Below are 21,326 nucleotides of genomic sequence, written 5' to 3'. Positions count from 1 at the left end.
GTGGGTCGGCGCTGCTTCCGGGCCAGCAGAGCATTCCAGGGACCTGATGCAGTGTCCGCGGCCTCCTCCCTCCCTCGCCTTTAGCCCCACTGGGCTTCTGGCAGGAACTGGCGGGAAGCTTGGACCAGGGGGACTGCAGTGAGTCAGCAGAAAAGGGCTCAGGGAATGCGGGTGGGTGACCAACGGGGCCTGCAGTTGCTGAAGCTTCTGAGGGAGGAGAGGCCGCCCTGCCCTGCCATCCCCGACCCCGGGGAGGAGGGAGGGTGACAGCACGGGGCTGGGTGGTGATGGCCATTTCTCAGCTAGACCTATGTGCCAGGAAGCAGAGGTAGGGGGCTGTGCGCCCCCCCCCCCCCATCGGTTGCTCTCCGGCCTCCCCGGTCCGCCCTGGCACTGAAAACCACTCTCCAGCATCGCCGAGCCATTCATTCATTTATCCAGCCATCCATGGAGCCCCTACCACACCAAGATGCATGACTCGTGCCTTCTAGTGGGAAAGGCTGCCTGAAAGATGAGTCCAGGGCAATGTAGGAAGAGAGATGTACGTGTGCTCTTGTAGAAGCCGCTGCGGCTGGCAGCTTGGAGCCCTTGACCTCCAGCCCTTGCTCCAGAGGCCAGGACGGCAGCCGCTGGGGGTGCTCTTCCTTTAGGGTGTCTGGACCTCTGACCTCTCCCAAACAGGACAGGCAGCCCAGACAGGACAGCCCTTCCAGGGAAGAGGAAGGCATGTGTGGGCATGACTGTTAATAATACAGCTATTTTTATTTTCCCAACACTCAGGGAAATACTGTTTCACAACCAAAGGACAAACTTGTAAATGCCACATCTGAAGGAAATCTTTGTAAAATGACTTCCTGCCTCCGGCAGCCCGACAGCATCCCCACAAGCATTCTTCTTGCTGTCTCAGGGTTCTGATGGCCGACTTCTGTTATCACCATGCCAGATATGGAGCTCCTTTCCTGGGCACAGGGTATGGGGTCAAAAAACACTCAGGAAGGAACACATGCCAATCGGCCCAGACCTCTGGGTGGAAACATTGGAAAGCGGTGGCAGAAGAACAGAACGCTCCCTGGCACAGAGCATGGGGGGGGTGCCCACACTGCAGGGTCTTTCTCTTGGTCCCTGGAGTCTTCTCAAGAGGAGCATGACGCTTCCTGCCCTCCTGTCTTCTCCACTGCAGGGCTCAGCCGCTTCCCCTCCTCTGGGCACCGCCGGGCATCCTCCCTGCCTTGCCTGAAGACTGCATCCCAGTCTCACTGTATCCTGCCCTCCTGGTTGTCCTTGAACTTGAAGACAAGCACCTGCCATGTTCCTTCTCACCTCCTCTAATCGCTCCAGGGAATGAGACGTTCACAAAAATCAGAACAGCAGGAAAGTTACGAAGGTTCTGGAATCTCACAGAGTTCATACATCCCAACTGGTTATCCATTTGAAAAAAAGAAAATTCAGCCTTTCCTCACAGGTATACTACAATGTTTTAAATTCCAGATGGGTAAAATATTTAAATATGAAACGACGCCACAGACGTTGTGGGAAAAAAAGCCACACACACGAGTCCATGTTTTGTTATTTTAGGGTAAGACCTTTGAGGCAGAAAACCGGAAAAGTCTGATACATTGAACCACATAAAATTTGTAAAGTTCTGACAACAAAAGCTCTATATACAAAGTCAACACACAAAGGACAAGCTGGGGAAAATATGAGCAGCAGATTACACAAAGGGTTTTCACAAATCAACAACAGAGGATATGCAATGGGAAAAGAACAAGGGCCGCGAGCAGGTAATCCATAGAAGAGGAATTAAGATTAGGGTACAAGTGGGTTCAGAGATGCTTAGCCTACCTTGCAGTTTAAAAAGGCCAAATTAACTCTCTGGGATGGCAAACATTACAAAGATGGGTGACAGTACATACTGACAAGAGGAAGGTTAATGGGCCTTTTCCTAGGCTATGTTATTGGAAGCAAAAATGGGTAACAACCTTTTTTCGGAGGGAAACTTAGCAATATCTATTAAAGTTTGAATATGCAAGCCCTTTGATCCAAGAGTTCTATTTCTAGGATTTTTTTTTTTTTTTTTTGTCTTTTAGGGCTGCACCCGTGGCATGCGGAGGTTCCCAGGCTAGGGGTCGAATCGGAGCTACAGCTGCTGCCTACAGCACAGCCACAGCAATGTCAGATCCGAGCCACATCTGTGACCCACACCACAGCTCATGGCAATGCCAGATCCATAACCCACTGAGCAAGGCCAGGGATCCAACCTGCGTCCTCAGGGATGCTAGTCAGATTCACTTCTGCTGAGTCACGACAGGAACTCCTATTTCTAGGAATTTATCCTGGCATAGAGGTACGCACAGGCTCACACATCAGGGTGCACTGTGAGCAGCTGGAGTGAATTTGCTCTTCACAAACTCGTGCTTGGGCTCTACCCGCTTGGGATGCTACAGGCGCCAGGGGGTGGGGTTCACACAGTCCAGAAAATCCACTTATTTTTCTCTATCAGGGCCACTTCCAGCCCATCCACTCTAAAGATGCTCACGGATGCCTGTCTGTTAGCTCTTCAGTTCCCAATCCTCCCTATTTCCCTTTTCCCAACCTCCTAATTTTTATTGGAAAAATCCAGGAGTTCCCTTTGGGCTCAGTGATAACAAACCCAACTAGTATCCATGAGGCTATGGGTTCAATCCCTGGTTTTGCTCACTGGGTTAAGGAGCTGGCATTGCCACGAGCTGTGGTGTAGGTTGAAGACACGGCTCAGATCCTGCGTTGCTGTGGCTGTGGTGTAGGCCGGCAGCTGCAGCTCCAATTTGACCCCTAGCCTGGAAACCTCCATATGCCATGGGTGCGGCCCTAAAAACCCACACACACAAAAAAATCCCCTGACTTTGGCGAAAGCCCGTGCTCCTCTATCCCCAGAGGGTTAAATCTGGGGAAACCCCAGAGGGGGAAGGGCACATGACCTAGAGTAAACGGACAGGACAGTCCCTCTCCCCACCACAGTAACTGTCTGACTGGCGAACATGTTACCTAAACTGGGCCATTCAGGGTGCATCTCAGGAGTCTTGCTGGACAGAGCCTAGGACAGAGATTTTTCTTTTTTTATGGATTATGACATGAGGAATGTGGGCCCTAAACAGCTCTAGGTCTTTCACTGCAAGGAAGAAAATGATTCTGTAGTCAAAGCTAACCCACAGAGCAGGACCGAGCCAAAAGAACCACAGAAAAACGCAACCAGAGCCTGATGATCGTGAGACCCTCTGGATCAAACCATACCTGAATTCCACACAGCCCCTGCTTTTCTGCCACAAGAGCAAACACATTCCCTCCATTGTCTAAGTTGGAGAGGAGATGTTTGTGTGCTTGCAGTGGAAGTTTCCCACAAACACAGAGCCCCTCCCCCTCTCTGACAATCCGGTTCCTGTCTCTGTGAGGCTCAGCCTTGGAAAACAAAGGCCTGTTTTTCCTGGGAGCTAGGAAAGCCCTGACTTTTTTCACTTGCTTGCTTTGGGGTGAGTTGGAGGGGTGTGTGAAGGAGAGAGCAAAACGCCTCCGATCTCCGTGAGTCTCCTGTAACAACATGGGCAAGTCAGATATTAAACACCTCACTAAATTATCTCGCCACATTTGTTTCAGCTGAAAAATTAGAAACAACTCAAACATCCAGCAGTGGGGTAACTACTCATGGTCCATCCTCAGCAGCCTTTGGAAAGATGGAGGAAATGCTACGGGAACTGCCATAAACAACACCCAAAGATATCATTATTGAAAAAGACCAGATCAAAGAAGAGTCACATAATCCCACTCCTGCTTTTTTCAAGTTATAACTATATGGTTCCATCAGGATAAAAAAAGATCTAAAAGGAAGATCACTTTATACAAGAAGTTTTTTATTAGAGTCTGGGATTCTGAAGGATTAGCATTTTCTATATTTTCCATTTTCTTTATTGGATTTTTATGGTTCTTTTGTGGTGGTAACTGGAGGCCTCAAGGGAGCTGTCATTGCTTAAGTGTATAGCCCAGTACCCACCCTCCTTCCAGAAGTTCTAGGCCTGGTCTGTTTTTAGGTCCACACAAGACGCCTCCAGGATGGCCAGGGCTTCAGATCAGTGCTGTGTGCTCTGTTGTTCTTACCCTGGCGAATACTGCCAGGGAGAGAGTGATAGGGCACCACGCTGGGGCGGAGGGCTGACCTGCTGTTTGATGTCATTGGAGGAAGACATTGACTTGGAGAGCAGGCTGAGTAATGACCCTCAAAAGTATCAGATCCTCATCTTGTGAACTCTATAAATGTTACTTTATATGGAAAAAAGCTGTTAGCAGATGCAAGATTAAGGATCCCGGAGTTCCCACAGTGGTGTAACGGGGGGACCTGTGCCGTCTCTGCAGCATCGGGATGCAGGTTCAATCCCAAGCCCAGGACAGTGGGTTAAGGAGCTGGCATTGCTGCAGCTGTAGCATAGGTCGCAACTGCAGCTCGGATCTGATCCCCGGCCCCACAACTCCATATGCCGTGGGGCAGCCAAAAAAGGAAAAAAAAAGAAAAGAACCCTCAGCTGGAGGGATGCTTTTGCATTATCCAGGCAGGTTCTAAATGCAATCACAGGAGTCCCTACAAGAAATGCAGAAGGAGATGTGACACAGATGGAAGAGGAGAAGCCAATGAGACCACAGAGCCAGCCACAAGCCAAGGGATGCTGGCAACCATGAGAAGCTGTGAGAGGCAAGGGACAGATTCTCCCTTCAAGACTCTGGAGGGAGCCTAGCCCTAGGGACACCTGGAATGGGGCCCACCTTGATACTGATTTTGGACTTTTGGCCTCCAGGACTACGAGAGGGTCAATTTCTGTTGTTTGAAGCCACTAAGTTCGTGATAACTTGTTCCAGCAACCACAGGAAACTAAGATAGCTTTAGAAAGTGAGCCGTAGCTCTAGCTGTACAAAATGCTCTTCCCCGCTAATGTGCCTGCCTAATTAGACACTGCTCAGGTTGAACAGAAAAGGGGGGTGCCTTTTCTAGATGCCCTTGAGAGAATCCCAGAGCCATCTGATGAGCCGTGGCACTTGTGACCAAGGGTAGGAGGGGTCCGTGGACCCCACCCTTGGCTCTCCAGTAGGCCTCGGCTGGGGTGGGAGGCCAGAGGGGTTGCCTAGCAACCCCAGAGGCGTAGCAGGGCTCCCCGCTGTGTCCTGGTTTCTCTTCAGAGCCCCTATGTGTGTGCATTGTTAGAGTGCAAAGGCTATTAAAAAAAATAACAAACATCAACCCTCGGCTCAAAATAACTTCCCACGTTCTAAAAATGGAATTCTGCCCAGTAGTAACATTTCTCACTCCCACAATAGTAAAATTTCTCACCCCCTCGTGCTCTGCGGGTTTGTGACTCGCCTAAGAGGGAACTACTATTAATGGCAGTTTCCACCTGATGTAAGGCCCTTGGTGAGCCACCCGCCCATGGAGGGTGACAGTCCCTCCTTGCGTAACAGGCCCCTTGCCTTCCTTTCACAGAACCTCTCCAAGGCCATTACGGTTTTGTCTGTTCCGCTATACATGGTCTCTCGTCGGTCACAAAATAATACTAATTACAATAACGGTAATAAGAAATCAACTACTTACATAGCTCTTGCCGTGTGTCAGGCACTATCTTCAGCAGATGTACTAACTCAGATACTTCTCATGAGTCTCCTATGGCGAACGTACTATATTCCCGTCCTCACTTTACAGGTGACACAGCTGAGACCCAGAGAGGTGAGGACCTTGCCCCAAAACACACAACCGCCAGGGAGCTGAGCTGGGGTTTGAACCCAGGATGAAGGGCTCCAAGATATGTACTCACCTACTACTCTAGTATGTTGCTGGCTGGAGCCGGGGATGGGAGGCTAAGCTGGCCAGCGGCTGAGGCCTTTCCTCTGCGCAGAGTGAGCTGTCTTGGGTAGGCCCTAGGCTGAGATTTGGGCTTCACTGGTAGGGGAGCTGCCCAGCTTCCTCCTGGTCAGGGCCTCCGTGGCTTGTAGAGGTGGGCACCAAGCAAATGCTCTCCCCTGCTGTCCTCTCTTCCTGCTGGGGAGCTCTGCAAAGGCTGGGACCTTGAGCAGGAAGGGGAAGAGGATCAGTGCCCATGGGGGCGGCATCCATGCAGGGCCGGCCTGGCTAGTTGAGATAAACCGAGTATAGAACTTGAGTAGGGAGACCTGGCCCCCAGTTCTGGTTCTCCCAGGTTCGAGAGGAGGCCTCACTCTCTCTGCATCCCAGACTTTCCCTCTGTAAGCCAAGGGATTAGATGTGCTTTGATATGGGAAAGCCCTCAAAACTGCTCTACAAATCCAAGTTGACCTCCTAAGTTTCCGGAGAGACGCAGCAAGGCCTCAACAGCAAAATTCTGCAATGTGTGTGAAATCATCTCTCACTTAGACGCTGGGCCTTCACTAGCAAAACAGGGGTTAAAAATTACACATATCCCCGTTGTTGCTTGACTTAAAGAGACACCGCACAGGTACGCTCCTCTGGCAGGCGGGGCCCCACCCCCTGGAGCCCACCAGGGAGGCGCTCCTGCTCCCCTGGACTCCGGGGGCTGGTGGCATGGAGGCTGGGATCCTTGGGAGAGGAAAGGAAACCAGCTGAAGGGGTTGCAAACTGGACAAGCCTGATGCTTTTTTTTTTTTTTTTTTTTTTTTTTCCACCCAGCAAAAACAGCACATAAAAAACCTTCAGAGTGGAGTTCCTGTTGTGGCTCAGCAGTCATGAACCCAACTAGTATCTATCCACAAGGATGCCGGTCCGATCCCCGGCCCCACTCTGTGGTTAAGGATCCGGCATTGCTGGGAGCTCTGGAGTAGGTCACAGATGGGGCTCAGATCCCTGGTTGCTGCGGCTGTGGTGTAGGCTGGCAGCTGTAGCTCCAATTCGACCTCTAGCCCGGGAACTTCCATATGCCACACGCGCAGCCCTAAAAAGCAACAAACAAACTAACAAACCAACCTTCCGAGTACCCTGGACGGGAGAGGACAGCCCCCTCTTTAGTCCTTTCCCCATAGAGCCCACCCTCCCCGTTGTCTTAGGCAAGGCTGCTTCCCACACTTTGTACCTGCCTGGGCACAGCAGGCCCGTGAGTTGGCCTTCCGAGAATCTGGACCTGAGTGTTTGGATATCCTGGGGTGGCAGAGATGCCGCTCCCACCCCTGCCGCATCCAGGTCCTGGCAGCGCTCAAGTGGGTGCACTGCGAGGAGATGGCTGAGCTGATCTGGACCCCGTTGCTCTTCCCTCACCCCCGCCCACCCCCCCAGAGACCAGAGCGCCAAGTCCAGCCCCGGCCAGTCTGCTGCCTCCTCTCCTTTGTCGTGGGGTCCCTGGACCCCCTTTCCCAAGAGGGTCGGGCAGAGAGAGGCAGTGTTTCTGCTGGGCTGGTAGAGGAGGCTGAGGGCTGAGTGCACCCTGGCCAGCAGCCCAGGAAGCCTGAGCATGTAATTAAAAGATTGTATCTTCTTGGGTCTGCCTCTGGGGACAAGAGTTGGGTCTGCCTCTGGGGACAAGAGCTCCCAGTGTTGTCCTGATCCTGTGACCTCCGTCTGGGCAGTGTCCCCTGCTGCCTGGCTCTGTTCTATCCCTTCAGGCAGGCTGGGCAGGTCCATTTCAGCTGGTTCGGAGCACAGAGGGGATGGACTCCCCTTCTGTCCTTCAGGCCTCCTAACAGAGCCGCCCTGCAGAGTCATGGTCGTGCCTCTCGTGCACACGCACCCTTGCTGTTGGTAAAGCATCGTGCATCCATCCTGGTGGGGGGGAGTCAACACAGAGCTACCCAGCTGGTCAGTGGAAAGCTGAGCCTCAGATACAGCCCTGTTGTGTGCTGTGCCCCCTGTCCATTTCCTCCCCACCCCAACTCCCCTGCTCGGAGGACCATGGACTGTGGGGGTGAGGTGGGGTGCAAGAGGAGAGCCCCTTCCTCCAGAGCTAGACAACGGCTTTAAGGGATCCAGATGGTCAGGGAACACTTTGGCCTTTGCCAGTAAGACCCCGAGACATCAAGCCAATACGGCCACGGCGGCCCCCACTCCCGCATGGGCCCAGTTTCAACCGGCAAAAGGAAGGAAGGCAGGGAAACGTGCCCAGTGGAGAAAAGAGACCAGCTGCTGGGACACCAAGGGGAGGGAGGACAGGGCAGGACAGAGGGGCAGGGGCAGGGGCTAGGAACATGGCACCTGGGCAGAAGGGAGGACGTTTAAGGGGATGAGCTGCTGGGCCGCCGCATCGTCCTGTCTTTCTTCTTCTCGGTGGCTGATCAGGACCTGGAGCTGAGCATGTGCTTTCTGAGCCTGGTGGCCTGGCCACAGAGGCTGGGCATGGCCCTGGAGACCCCTCCCACCCACGAACCCACTGAGGTATGTGGGCCCATCCTTGTTATAGAGCCTGGAAGGGAGCAGCCGACGGGGAGGGACCTACCCACTGTCTCCTGGGCAGGGCGCTGCTCTCCCAGGTCTAGGTGGGAGCAGCTGCCTTTCTCTGGGCGCTGCTCTCAGCCAGGCTCTGTGCTGAGCACAGTACAGGCAGCATTGTTAGCCCATTTTACAGATGAGAAGACCAGGACTTAGGGGGAAAGTCTCAGCTGAGGCCAATGCCAGGAGTAGAATCAGCAGAGTCAGACTCCAGAGCCTGCTGGGCCGCTGCTCCTACCCACCCTTTGAGGGGCTGGTAGGAAGCCCCTTACGCTGCTGCTGAAAGGTCAGGAAAGACCAGGAGAGCAGAACCTTTAAGGATGTAAGAGCCAGACCGGGAAGGAAGGGCAAAGCATTCCCAGGGGTGGGAACAGCATGAACAAAGGCCGGCAGCAGCGCAGAGCCTTGTCGGAGGACAATGAGCAGCTGGGCGGATGGAGCAGAGGAAAAGCGGAGAGAGGCATGTAGGTGAGGCGGATCACACTCTGACCAGCTCGCCACGGGCTTCCTGAACACTGGGCTGCAGAGCAAGGCCAGGGCCAGAGGCAGCTATGGACAGGCTTTAAGCAGGACCGCCTGCGTGGCCATGATTGCTTCGGAGAGGCTCCCTCCAGCCACAGGAGTGGCATGGAGAGCAGTTAGGAGGTGTCAGTCGAGAAGCAGTGTCCTACGTCCTGGAAGAATTCTAGGATGCGTGCCCTGAGCAGCTGGGACCAGCAAGGGGCAGCCTCCCCCCCCCCCCAGCCCTCCCCCTCCCCGGGCCCGACGGTCATCTTCCCCTCCGGTTTGGCTGGAGGGCTGAGCAGGCGCAAAGCACAGATGCGACTGGTGCCAGTGCGGTTGGGGAGGCTGTCATTCTTGTGGATGAGTCAGTGGCCTGCACCCTGTGCCAGCCCCAGCGGCTTGCCGGGACTGGGACGAGGATTCAAGGAAGGGTGGGGGCGGGAGGCTGGGGGTGGGGCGGGGGTGATGGCTTGAGATGCCCCCCGGCCAGCCTTGCTTCCACCTCTGCTTCCACCCAGAAAGCAGGGGTTTGAGTTTGGCAGCCTCTTTCTGCACAGAGGCTGGGCAGCCCCAGTTAACCCCTCCAGTGCCAACCTTGCTGTGTCCTGGCCCTGCCCTGGGTCCTAGCCTACAGGGGTACCCCAAGCTAGGACTGGGAGGTCAAGCTTTCGTTTCCTTCCTCTTTCAGATCAACACTGCCTGGGCTTCCAGCTCTCCCAGCCTGAATCCCAGGGCCATCTTGGTCCTGATGCCAGGCCCAGGGGCCTGTGCCTGCCTCCAGACCCGCCCTTTCTAGTATGTTCCATCGCTGCCAACCTGTGCCTCGAACAGATGTAAATAACCAACCAGGAGCAGCCTGCCTTCCCAGGAAGGTAGCTGCCGGCCTGGGCTTCATCAGAGGAATGGATTCTGATGGTAGAGCCCCAGGGTGGGGGTGGGGAGCATGGAGGTGCAGGGGTGGGGGGTGCTGTCTGAGGCTGCTCAGACCACACTTCTGACATCCAGCAAGTCTGGACGACAAGCTGGGGTAGCTTTGTCTTGGGGGTCCCTGGAGCTGTGTTCTGAGGGCCCCCCACGGGAGCGGGCTGGCTCTGTTGAGGGATCGCTGGGGTGTGGGCCCTTGGCTCAAGGGAGCGGGGACAGGAGAACTGGTGATGTCACTGTCCTCATTAAACATAGGGCCCCAAGGTCGGAGGGGGTCCCTGGTTCAGGCTGGGCTGCTCCCCTGGTTCCATCTGAGGGTGGAAGGGATGTCTGAGGGAGAACCCCAGGGGGCCCCTCTGAGGGCCGGGGACAGGGACAGGGGTCAGGGGAAGGTGGCTTTAGGGGGATTCCATGCACAGTGGAAAAAAAGGACTGAGGCAGGAAAGATGACTCCACCAGCTGTCCCCTCCCTTCATAAAGCAAGAGGAGTGGGTGGAGCTGAGGGGTGGCTGAGTAATGTCCTCAGGGGGAGGGCCAGAAATGAGGACATGTGACCCTCGGTGGCTCAGGGGCCAGTGAAGTCACTCTTTCTCCTGGCCTCGGCTTCTCCATTCTCTCAGGATGACAGGGTGCCCTCCTGATGCAAGCTCTTTCTTAATGACACGAGACCAGACTCCCTGATCTGCCAACCCTCCCTCCTTCGTCCCTCTGCTCACAGCCATCGAAGAGAAAGAGGAGCCGTGTCCCTGTGCCAGTGGGGTGGGTGGAGGGCACAGATGCACAGATGGTCAATTTTCACGTGGAAGGTCAACATTACAGCGCAGAGAGGTCCAGGGCAGAGAGACGTGGGGCCCCCAGACAGAGGCTGGCTCTGCTCAGTCATGACCAGGAGGGCTTCACAGAGAAGGTGGCATTTCTTAAAGCAAGAGCGGTGACTGGCTTTGAGAAGCAAATGGGAAAGGACCTTCTAGGCAAAGGGCAGGGGCTCACCAGGACGAGGGTAACTGGAGGAGGCCTGAGGAGGAAGTCCCTGCCACGTGGTGGAAGCGGGGATGGAAAGAAGCAGGAGGGATTGCCTTGGATGGGGAGGGCGTCGCCAGCCCATCATCTGGACTTGATGTTGAGTGAAGAGGGAGAGAGGATCTTGGTCTAATGTAAAGCAGGTGGGGCCCAGAATGTGACAGGCCTGCGTTCAAGCGCAGGTCTTACCACTTAGCTGCCAAGCTTGGGCTGGGCGCTTAACACCCGGGAGCCTCAGTGTCCTCATCTGTGCAATGGGATCGCTGTGCTGGGGTTTCTGTACACATCAGCCGTGACAGTGCTTTGCAAGCTGTAAAGAGCTCTGCAAGCTCCAGGCGTCCTTGGGGTAGCACCACAGCAGTAGCCCACTTCTGCATTGACCTTTTGGGGTGCCACTTCCTGGGGGATGGCCCCAGAGGGCTGCTCTCACCAGGCAGGCTAGTGTTCAGGCAGAGGAGGATGTTTTTGACGTTCACCATAACCTCTGTGGGTCACTTTGTCTGGGTACAGCCGCTGCCCATCCAGGGTCTCGGGGGGCCTGCCGTGGAAGGCCTGGGGGCAAGGGGACCGGAAGCCTGAACTTAGTCCTGAAGAATGTTCTAGTGGTACTTCTGGCCTTTGGGCCATGAGCACTGGGACAGTGGGGCATGAGAGGGTAGGGCCAGTGTACCCACAGTGGGCCAGGGACCCCTGTGGCAAAATAGGGCCACGTGGCAGCAGTTGAGTGAGGCCAGGAGTGGGTTGGAGACACGGTGGGACCGCGAGGATGTGGAGAAAAGGAAAGAATTGAAACAGACAGGTGGGGCTGATGGCGCTCCCTCCCCGTCCGCTGCTCCCCCACAACCCCACATCCCCCCCTTCCCCTGGCCCCTGGTCCCAGCATCCTCAGCTTTGGAGCAGAGACTGGAGGGAGGAAGGAAGGGGCCCTTTACTTGAGTGCTTGTCGATGCCTCTTCTCGGGCCTGCCTGCCCCACGCTGTGCTGTGGGAGCAGCTTCCGCACCCCTGTTTCCCACCCCCACTCCCCACCCCGCCTCAGCCTGAGCCGTAGCCCCCAGGGTTCTGTGACTCAGCAGGTCTCTGCCAGCGGGTGGGGCCCCAGCTGGCTACCTGAGCTCAGGTCCCCCGGTGCTGAGGCGCTGCTCAGAGCCAAGCAGTCTTCAGCGCCCCGCCCGGCTCCTGCACCCTCTCTAGGGCCCTCCACTGCTCCAGTGGCCCGTGAGGTCACTCCGTTAGCCACGCTGGGGTGCCAGGACAGGGCCATGCTGGGGGGACTCAGCCCGGCCCTCTTGCTTGCACTGAGTAGGTGCCATAAATATGTGTTGAATGGAATTTTTGCCTCCGATGGGGATTTTCCACTGCAGCCAGAGAGCGCCTCCCGGGCCTGCCTGCCCCCGGCCCAGCCCTTGCCGCCTCTACTCACACACACCTTTCCTGCCCCTCTTCCCCACCCGCGCTCCCCAGACACCCCTTCAGATCGCTCCCCAAACCTCTGCGTCCCAAGGTCCTCTCCTTCCCCGCAGCCTCCCCCGGCCCTGTCTTCCTGTCATCACGAGCTCTGGCAGCGCCCCGCAAGTGCTGGGCGGGGTCTGCCGTCCACTCCCTCGGTCTTCGTCCTCCCTGGGTTCACGCCTCGGCGCTGTGACCGAGAAAAACAGGCCCCGGAGCAGAATCTGCTGTGGATTGTGTGTGTTCTGTGTTGAGGGGGAAGAGGTTTCCTCAAGGGCCAGGGCCTGTCCTGTTCCCAAAAGGCATGTCCTGTTTGTCCAGGGCAGGTCTGGCTTAGGCCTGTTCCCCGGGACTAATTACTTAACAGCACCAGAAGGTCTATGGCCCCCTAACCAGAGAGGCTGCTGCGGGCCCAGGGCGTGGAAACCGAGCCCCTGCCCAGCCTCAGGGCCCAGCGAGACCCCGTGGAGCCTCCAGCCTCACCATCCAGGGGAGCGCCACTCCCCTGACTGAACCAGGGCTTCCAATGGGGGCCGACTCACGAGGTACAGAGTTACAGGACAGTCCTTGCTTCCTGGCAGTGTAACCTGCAGGAGCATCGAAGAAGGTCCGGCAAGAAAGGGAGCACATTTGCAAGCCCTAAACTTCCTCTAGTCACAGTGAGAAGTACCTACCACGTCACTAAGCAACACTGTGACAGAGATGGTGCTATGGCCTCCATTTTATAGAGGCAGAATTGAAGCACAGAGAGGTTAAGTGACTTACCAGAGGTCACACAGCTAGGAAGCCAGGTTTCAAACACCAGTGCCATGTTTTTCACCACTATATTATAATGCCTCACATCTGATGCTTCAGTAATATTGGCCGTAGGGATTCTGTGAAGGCAAAATAAGGCCAAATGTGTGAGATTGCTTGGTAAATTAGAAACAATTTTACAGGGAGTTCCCATCATGGCGCAGCAGAAATGAACCCCGACTAGGAACCATGAGGTTGTGGGTTCGATCCCTTGCCTTGCTCAGTGGATTAAGGATCTGGTATTGCCACGAGCTGTGGTGTAGGTCGCAGACACGGCTCAGATCCTGGGTTGCTGTGGCTGTGGTGTAGGCGGGCAGCTGTAGCTCTGATTCGACTCCTGGCCTAGGAACCTCCACATGCCACGAGTGTGGCCCTAAAAAAGCAAAAGAAAAAAAAAAGAAAAAGAAAAAGAAACAAACATTAATGAATTGTAAAGTATTTTGGAAATGGCTAACTTGTGACAAGCGGTGGCGATACAGTAGAAAATAAATTTGTAAACTTCTAAATCCTTTGTCTCCAAACTCATCATAAAGTGAGATTATGAATTTTTCCTCTCTTCTTTTCAGCTGAATACATTATAATAGAATTGCCTTGATGGCTAGTTTTAGTCATTTGTTTTTATGCTCAGGATCACCATCAAATCCAGCTGACCCTTATTCTAAAGTGTCTCTTGGCTGGAGGCCTGTCGCCCTCTTGTTTTCGAGGGTCTTACCCACAGCTGAGTCTACATCACATCTCGCCTAACTCACTGCGACGGCTTCCAAGCTATCGCTCTGCTTCTGGCCACTCTCGTCTCACGTGCAGCCTTCCCATAGCTGCTGCTCGAAAATTCGGTATGGTTCTCACCATTCCCCAAAGGGTCTACAACAGGAGATAAGGCAGGACAGGGAAATAGAAAGCAGGATAATGAAAAGAAAACTGGCCAGTTTTTCATTATTCACTGATGATATCATTGCAAACCGAGAAAACCTGAGAGAATTCAACAAAAGGCAAATACTTTTGGTGGCTAAAAAAAGAGCAGTTGAGGAGTTCTGCTATGGTGCAGTGGGTTAAGGATCCCCTATGACTGCAGCTGTGGCAAAAGTCACAGCGGCAGCTCGGATTTGATCCCTGGCCCAGGGGCTTCCGTATGCTGCAAGCTTGTCCAAAAACAAAGAAACAACAAAAAATGTTAACATGTACGTAGAACACAGGCCCTGTTCTAAGGGCCCTACACGCACGGTCTGGGACAGGGGCTCAGTGTCTTCATTTTGTGGACAAGGCCACTAAGTCAGGGAAGTTCAGTGGCTGGCCTGAAACCTGGCTGGTTTGGTCCCTGTTCTGCTTCCTTGGCTACTCTGCCATTAACAGCTTTTCTACGTACCAGCAATTACTTCACACAAGATATTCCAGGAGGGCAAGATATAGATATAGTAGCCATCAGAGATGCTGGCATTTCCCCCCTTGGTGCCTCGTTTTGTCACCTGCGTCCCATAGCAGCTGCCCTGGTGCCCAGAGTCTCACACAGCCCCTCACAAAACAGTCATCAGTTTCCGGCCCTTATGCCACGGACACCAGGGCCCCCACCCCTAGCCCAGGGATCCAGAGGAGAAAACTGCCACAGCCCTTCATCAGGCTTGTCCCTTCCTTAGGGAGAACGCAATTGTCCATAGCAGCCTGGTTTGCAAAGTTGCAACTCTGCCTTCCATAGACATAGCCAAAATCCTCCTGAAATCATAGCTGCATTTCAGGGAAGGGCCTTTGGTAGTTATCAGGCCCATCTGGGGAATTCCTCTTGAACAAAAGAGTAGAGTGCCCTAAGTGAGGGTTGCTGCCTCCACTTCTTACCAAAAAGCAATGCCTTGCAGCTGGGCTGGCAGGACCCCCTGGGAGCAGCAGTGGTGACCTCCCAATGTCTCAGGACCCAGGGGTGGCGTTGGTGACACCATCTTGGTTTGCTAGTAGAGGGCGCGTATTATGGCTTCCCGCATCCATTTGACAATTTCTCCAGGGCTGAGATAATATCTCCTCCCTCTTCTAATCACTTCAACAGCACCAAGTAACGCTCTGAAAGGAACAGGATGCTAACTGGCTGATTGACTAAGCTATGGCCTATGATGCTCCCTCTGAAGAAGTTGGATGAGAGTATTTATTGAGCATTTTTGTAGTATCCGGGGTGTTAGGTACTGAAACGTGCCATCTAATTTCATCTCCACGGTAACCTTCTGGAGGAAGTGTCGTCTGAGTCACTGTAGGTGTGGGGACCTGAAGTTCCAAGGAGTCAAAGGACTTTGAGTAAATTGTGTGGCTGGGGATCGAACACCAGCCCACTGGCTGCAAAGCCCACGTGCTTCCTGTTGTGTTACGCTACCTCCAGAGGAAGCCACCTTCTTGGTGAAGGGACCTAACAGTGGAGAGGGTTATGAGTTAAGCATCTCCTCAAGAAGCAAGACAGCGACAGTGGGACACTCCCTCACAGGATGAGAAAATTCCAAGACAGAGGGCCTGGGAGAGGGGGCTAGGGACAGGGCAGGACTTCGAAGGAGGGATGACCTCCCCTGAGACATCCCACTGACAGGAGGGTGCCGGAAGCCCCGTGGGACAGAGCTTGTGTAGAGTGCCCCCTGGGTGGGGTGAGCCCAGCAAGGCCTGCCAGGCCCCCCGCCGCCACCAGCTCTCAAGGTCCCCTGCTCCGAGCCTGTCTGTGGGATAGGACGACCCCACTGGGAGACCTGGACCGGTGGCTTTCCCAGCCCAGGGTCTCTGCTGCCACTAAGGCTGAACCCGCAGCTTCTCTCCCTTGGGCCGAGTTAAATGCCAGGATGCCAACAAGTAAACAGGAAGAAGGGTGTTTGATTTAGTCCCTGAGGATCAGCCTGTCCTCCAGGAGGAGGGGAGATGGCAGGGGCTCTCTGTCACCACCAGCTCCTGTCCCAGCCCAGCGGTCTCTCTAGGTCTTATGCAATTCCTTGCGGCTTTTTCGAGGGATGGGGGTTCGGGTGGAGCAGGATTGGGTGAGAAAAGAGGGACTTAGGGGGCTCCAGAGGTAGGAGTCTGCAGAGAGTGGGGCTGAAGCACTGGGACAGCTTGTACTGAGTTCTTTTCCGTGCGCCGGCGCCGTGACGGGCAATTCATGTCCATCATTGCTCTGAACCATTCCAGCTGCCTGGGAGCTGGCTCATCTTACCGTCTCCATTGCACTGATGGGGGAAGCTGAGGCTTAGAAGAGGAGACAGATCTGCCTGCCTCCCCAGCCAGATTCGGGAGGGGTTCGGGAGGGGTTGGGAAGAGGGTCTGAGCAGAGAGAACCAGGGCCTGCCAGGCTGGCCTAGCGTCCAGACCATTGTAGTTCTGGGTTCCACTCCTGAGGCCCCACATCTCACCTCCCCTGTCTCCTCCCTCCTCCCTTTGGCAGGCCTGCCTCTTTCAGGTACTTGCTACTGTGCCCTTTGCCCCAGTAAAACCTGCTCTCTGCAGGGGCCCGATGGTTCACCAATGACTCAGAAGGCAGCCGAAGTGCTCTGAGAAAAGCACCAGGCATGGAAGATCTGGCTCCAAGCCCTTTCTGGGCCACTTATGAAACAGAGGAAGATAACTTGGGAGAAAGAGCCTAGACAATGGCCTGACCTAGAGTAGGTGCTCATTAAAATTTTCATTTCTAAAAGCAGAGGTGATAACCCAGCCTCACAGTCTGTGTTAAGGTCGCACAGATATTCTGCATGCGAATCCTCTTAGGAACTGTAAAGTTATTTCACTGTAAGCGTATTAGTATGATCTCAGGAATGCGTGTGTTTTATGAGAGCAAAGCCATGAGCCAAGAGATGAGGGCCTGACTGGCTGGGGAGTTTTCCTGGGTACAGAAAGTCCCCACTGCTCCTCATGGAACACACCTAAAATCCCACAACTTGTCTGTGGCTGCCGGCTGTGAGGTGGAGACCAGGCTGAGCTGGTCAAAGACTCTCATGAGGAACCCTAGGGCTGGGTCCCTCGGAGCTCCGGAGAATTTCCCAGGGAGCAAAAAGTCCTATTTGCAGAGGGTATAACATCGCTTAAGTGGCTGGAGGTTGTCTCTAGAGAGGGGCTCGTGGTGGTTGCAGGGGAGCTCCAGGGCATACCTCCACAGCTCTGCAAACCGGCTCCCCTTAGGCCAGAGGACAGACAGACAGACAGACAGGAGGGCACTGGGAGGGCACTGCAGGTTGCACTCTTCTCACAGATCCCCCTCAATTTCTGCCAGGCACTTTGCTCCCAGCTCCCCCTCCTGCTGGCACTAAGAACTAGCTATTTCCCTGCTGCGAGCACTCAAGGATCAAGGCTTGACATGGCTCACACAAGTCGCCCAGCTCTGAAGAGGGTTTAAATCCAGATTCGTCAATCCAACACCCAAGTTCTATCTGTTACATGGTATAGCTTCCAAGTGGGGTCATCTTTAAAGTTTTTTAAATTTTAGATGGTGGTAAAAAGAAAAAAATACATGACATAAAATTTACCATCTTAACCTTTTTTTTTTTTTCTTTTGCCTGCACCAGCAGCAATGTGGAAGTTCCCCAGCCAGGGAGTGAATCCGCCCCGCCGTCGCAGCTCGCACCACAGCTGTGGCAATGCTAGATCCTTAACCTGCTGTGCCACACGGGAACTCCCTACCATCTTAATCTTTACGTGTACAGTTCAGCCGTATTAAGTATTTTCACACTGTTGTGCAACAGATCTTTAGAATTTTTCATCTTGCAAAAATGAGACTTGTACCCATGGAGTAACAACTCCCCGGTCCCTGTTCCCCTCTGCCCTGGCTGTCATCATTCTACTTTGTGTCCACTCCTTTGGATATGTCCTTTCAGGCGAACCCTATCGTATTTGTCTTTTTCGTGACTGGCTTATGTCATTTCGCAGAAGGTCTTCAAGTCTCACCCATGTTGCAGCACGTGACAGGATTTCCTTATGTTCAAGGCGGAATAACATTCCATTGTATCTATATAGCACATTTTTACAACATAAACAACAGACGTTTATCTCCCACAGTTGTGGAGAGTGAAAGTCCAAGACCAAGACACCAAGAGGTGTGGCGTCTGGCGAGGACTCTCCCTCTTCCTGGTTCTTAGATGGTACCTTCTGGCCAGAGTCTCCTCTGGGGGAAGGGCTCTATATGACACATTTTCTTTTTTATACATCACATTTTTTCAACCCACCTATCCTTCCGTGGGCACTTGGGTTGCTTCCCCCCCTTGGCTGTTGTGAATAATGCTGCAACAAACAGGGTGAGCAGCAGCATCCATGAAAGCAAAGGGATTTGCACGTGCACCCGTGTACCTGAAGACGTGAACACACGTACACACGACTGGCGTGTACCTCTGTCCCCACCGAGAGCAGACCCAGGCAAAATCTGCCTCTGGTTATATCTCAGAGAAAACCAACTCTTTTAAGCAATCCCATTTTCATGGGATAAAGTCAAGTTTTTAAAAACTCTTCTCAAATTAATGGAACGTTAAAACACAACGGAAATAGCCTTTAAACAATTTTTTTGAACTGTTTCACTAAGTTCAAAACAGTGGGTCTATTTTCGTAATTAAATTGGTTTGGGACTTAAACCCTTTTTTATTAGTTTCAGATTTTGAAGCTGCCTGTCAGATTTTCTCAGGGCTCAGGCAATGGCATGTGGCCGTTGAGTGATGTTTGGAAGGACAAGGTCCTGCTTCAAGGATGGCCTGTGTCACTCTAGATGAGGATGGATGTCAGGAAGGGTTTGCAACAGTATGAAGTACAAGTACATTTTATTATCTCAACGCCGAACACATGGGACTGAAGCAAAAGTTTTCTGAAATAACACTTAACCTCCCTCCGGGTGATACACTCCGTTTCCAGTCCAGCTACTTGAAGTGTGGTCTGAGAACTGCGCATCACCAGCCGGGCAGGAGATAAGGGCAGAAGCGAAGACCAAGTGTACAGCCCATACAAAGATGCCTGACTTTTTAACTCTCAGGGAAATGCAAACACAAACCACAAGGAGATATCACTTTATACCCACCAGGATGGCTATCGTAACAAGTGGTGTTGAGAACGTGGGGAAATTGGAACACCGTACACGGCTATGGAGAATGTCAAAGGGTCCAGCTGCTCTGGAAAACAGGACAGCGCTTCCCGTAAAAGCCACACATGGAGTTACGGGACCCAGCAATTCCACTCCTCGGTGTAAATGCCCAAGAGAAATCAGAACACACCTTCACACAGAAACCTGTGCCTGAATGTTCAAAGCAACGTCATGCATAAGAGCCCAAAGATGGAAACAACCCAAATGTCTCTCCCCGGATGAATGGATACATAAAACGTGGTCTATTCAAATGATGGAATACTTACTCTTTGGCCATAAAAAGAAATGAAGTACGGATCCATGCTACGACTTGGATGTACCTTGAACGCATGATGCTAACGACAGAAGAGCACATTACTACAGGATTCCATTGATATGGAAAGACCGGAGTAGGCAGATCTATAAAGACAGAAAGTAGATTAGTGATTGCCAAGGGCTGGGAGGAGGGGTCTGGGGGAAAAAGGGGATTAACTGCTAAAGAGTAGAAGCCTCTTTTAAGAGCAACAAGAATGTTCAGAAATTGGTCCAGCTTGGAGTTCCCGTCGTGGCGCAGTGGTTAACGAATCCGACTAGGAACCATGAAGTTGCGGCTTTGATCCCTGCCCTTGCTCAGCGGGTTAAGGATCCAGCGTTGCCGTGAGCTGTGGTGTAGGTTGCAGACGCGGCTCAGATCCCACGTTGCTGTGGCTCTGGTGTAGGCCGGCAGCTACAGCTCTGATTCGACCCCTGCCTGGGAACCTCCATATGCCCCAGGAGCGGCCCTAGAAAAAGGCAAAAAGACAAAAAAAAAAAAAAAAAAAGGAAGAAAGAAAAAAGGTTGTGCTGTGGGTGGCATAACCCTGGGAATATACTGAAAATGTACTCTGTAAACGGGTGAATTGCGTATTACACGAATTATACCTCCCTAGAGCTGCTTTTTAAAAAGTGGGTGTTTTAAAAAACTTTTAGAGCAATTTGACATTGCTGTTTCATCCAAGAGCACGCTCCTTTTTCTAGGAGTTAATTTTTACTGTCATCTTACACTTTACAAAAGCAACAGTTCATGACAGATGAGACATTTTTTTAAGAACGCAAATCATGCATGCAAAAGGCACCACTTCAGTCTATTTTATTATTTTTAAAAAATTCATTATCCACGGGTGGGTTGTGACCTATAGCTTGAAAAATACTGTGAAGTACTGCCCTGAGCACAGTAGCACAGGCAGGCCAAGTCTGCTCTGGTCAGGGTTCTTGGCAAACCATCAAAGACGAGAGGCATCTTTAGGATAAGCTAAAAGCTATAATCTGTGATCTGACTTCTGCCCTCCCCCGTCCAGCCCATCTCTCACCGTGTTCCCACACAGGCCCCCTGCTCCAGCCGTACCCAACAGCATACTTTCCCAGACTTGCCAAACGAGCTCAGATTCCAGTGTCTCTGCAGATGAAGTTTCCCTTGCCAGGAGCCATGACACTCAATGCCACCCACTTGGAAAATACCAGGTTATTCTCCAAGTTGCAGCCCAGATATCATCTTCCCTGGACCTGGACTGGCCTCCTCTTTTCCCAGGTCCATAAAAGCATCCATTACACAGCATGGCCATCACAGGCCTGCCACTCGGTCTGGCCCAGGGGGCAGCAAGCTTCCTGAGGGCATATGAGACCTCTGGTTCGTCTGTACATCCTGGGCCTCATCAAGGAGCACATGCCTGATCAACTTCCAAAGCATAAACGTGGGATAGTTCACCCCAGCTTTTAGGAAAACCAGGATACTTCCTGTCTCCGGCACCAGGGCAAAGAGCAGGCAGAGCCCCTTCAAATAAATCCCCCTCGCACACAGGTCCTTGGCCTGAGAGCTCCCTTCCCTTGAGCTTCTGGGCCCCATTCTTCTTCTCGCATTTCCACGGTGACCCCCGTTTCCTGGCTGCTTATCTGTCTTTCCTTTCTTGTATCAGACTGATGTTTCTGTTTCCTACCGTGCTATTCCCAGGCTTCTTTGATATGGGGAGTTCTTATTTTGCCCTGTGCCTCCCAGGGGCAAAATATTAGTTTCTAAATTTGTTACTCTAAAGGGAATTCTCCCCCTTTTTTCCCCCTCTCGATTTAGCCCAATCTTTTTTCTGTCCAGCTGGACCCAGACTACTATTTATGATACATGATACTATGTTAAACT

General features: G+C 53.0%; 1 long non-coding RNA gene across 3 annotated transcripts in view; it reads right to left on the bottom strand.

Moving 5' to 3' along the window:
• Positions 2,805–21,326, bottom strand: part of LOC102165594 — a 41,882-nt gene continuing 23,360 nt past the window's right edge. For 2 of the 3 annotated variants that reach the window (XR_002343517.1, XR_002343515.1), the window contains exons 2-3: positions 13,084–13,193; positions 2,805–6,078 (exon numbers count right to left, since the gene is read on the bottom strand). This is a non-coding gene — a long non-coding RNA (uncharacterized LOC102165594). Of the gene's footprint in view, positions 6,079–13,083; positions 13,194–19,443; positions 19,754–21,326 lie in introns of those variants that run through there. The other variant, XR_002343516.1, reaches the window with a different exon arrangement.

This window comes from Sus scrofa, chromosome 4 (assembly GCF_000003025.6).
Source record: "Sus scrofa isolate TJ Tabasco breed Duroc chromosome 4, Sscrofa11.1, whole genome shotgun sequence".
Classification (NCBI taxonomy): Eukaryota; Metazoa; Chordata; class Mammalia; order Artiodactyla; family Suidae; genus Sus; species Sus scrofa.
Note: the sequence above shows the minus strand (reverse complement) of the source record. Positions and strands in the feature narration are given on the sequence as shown.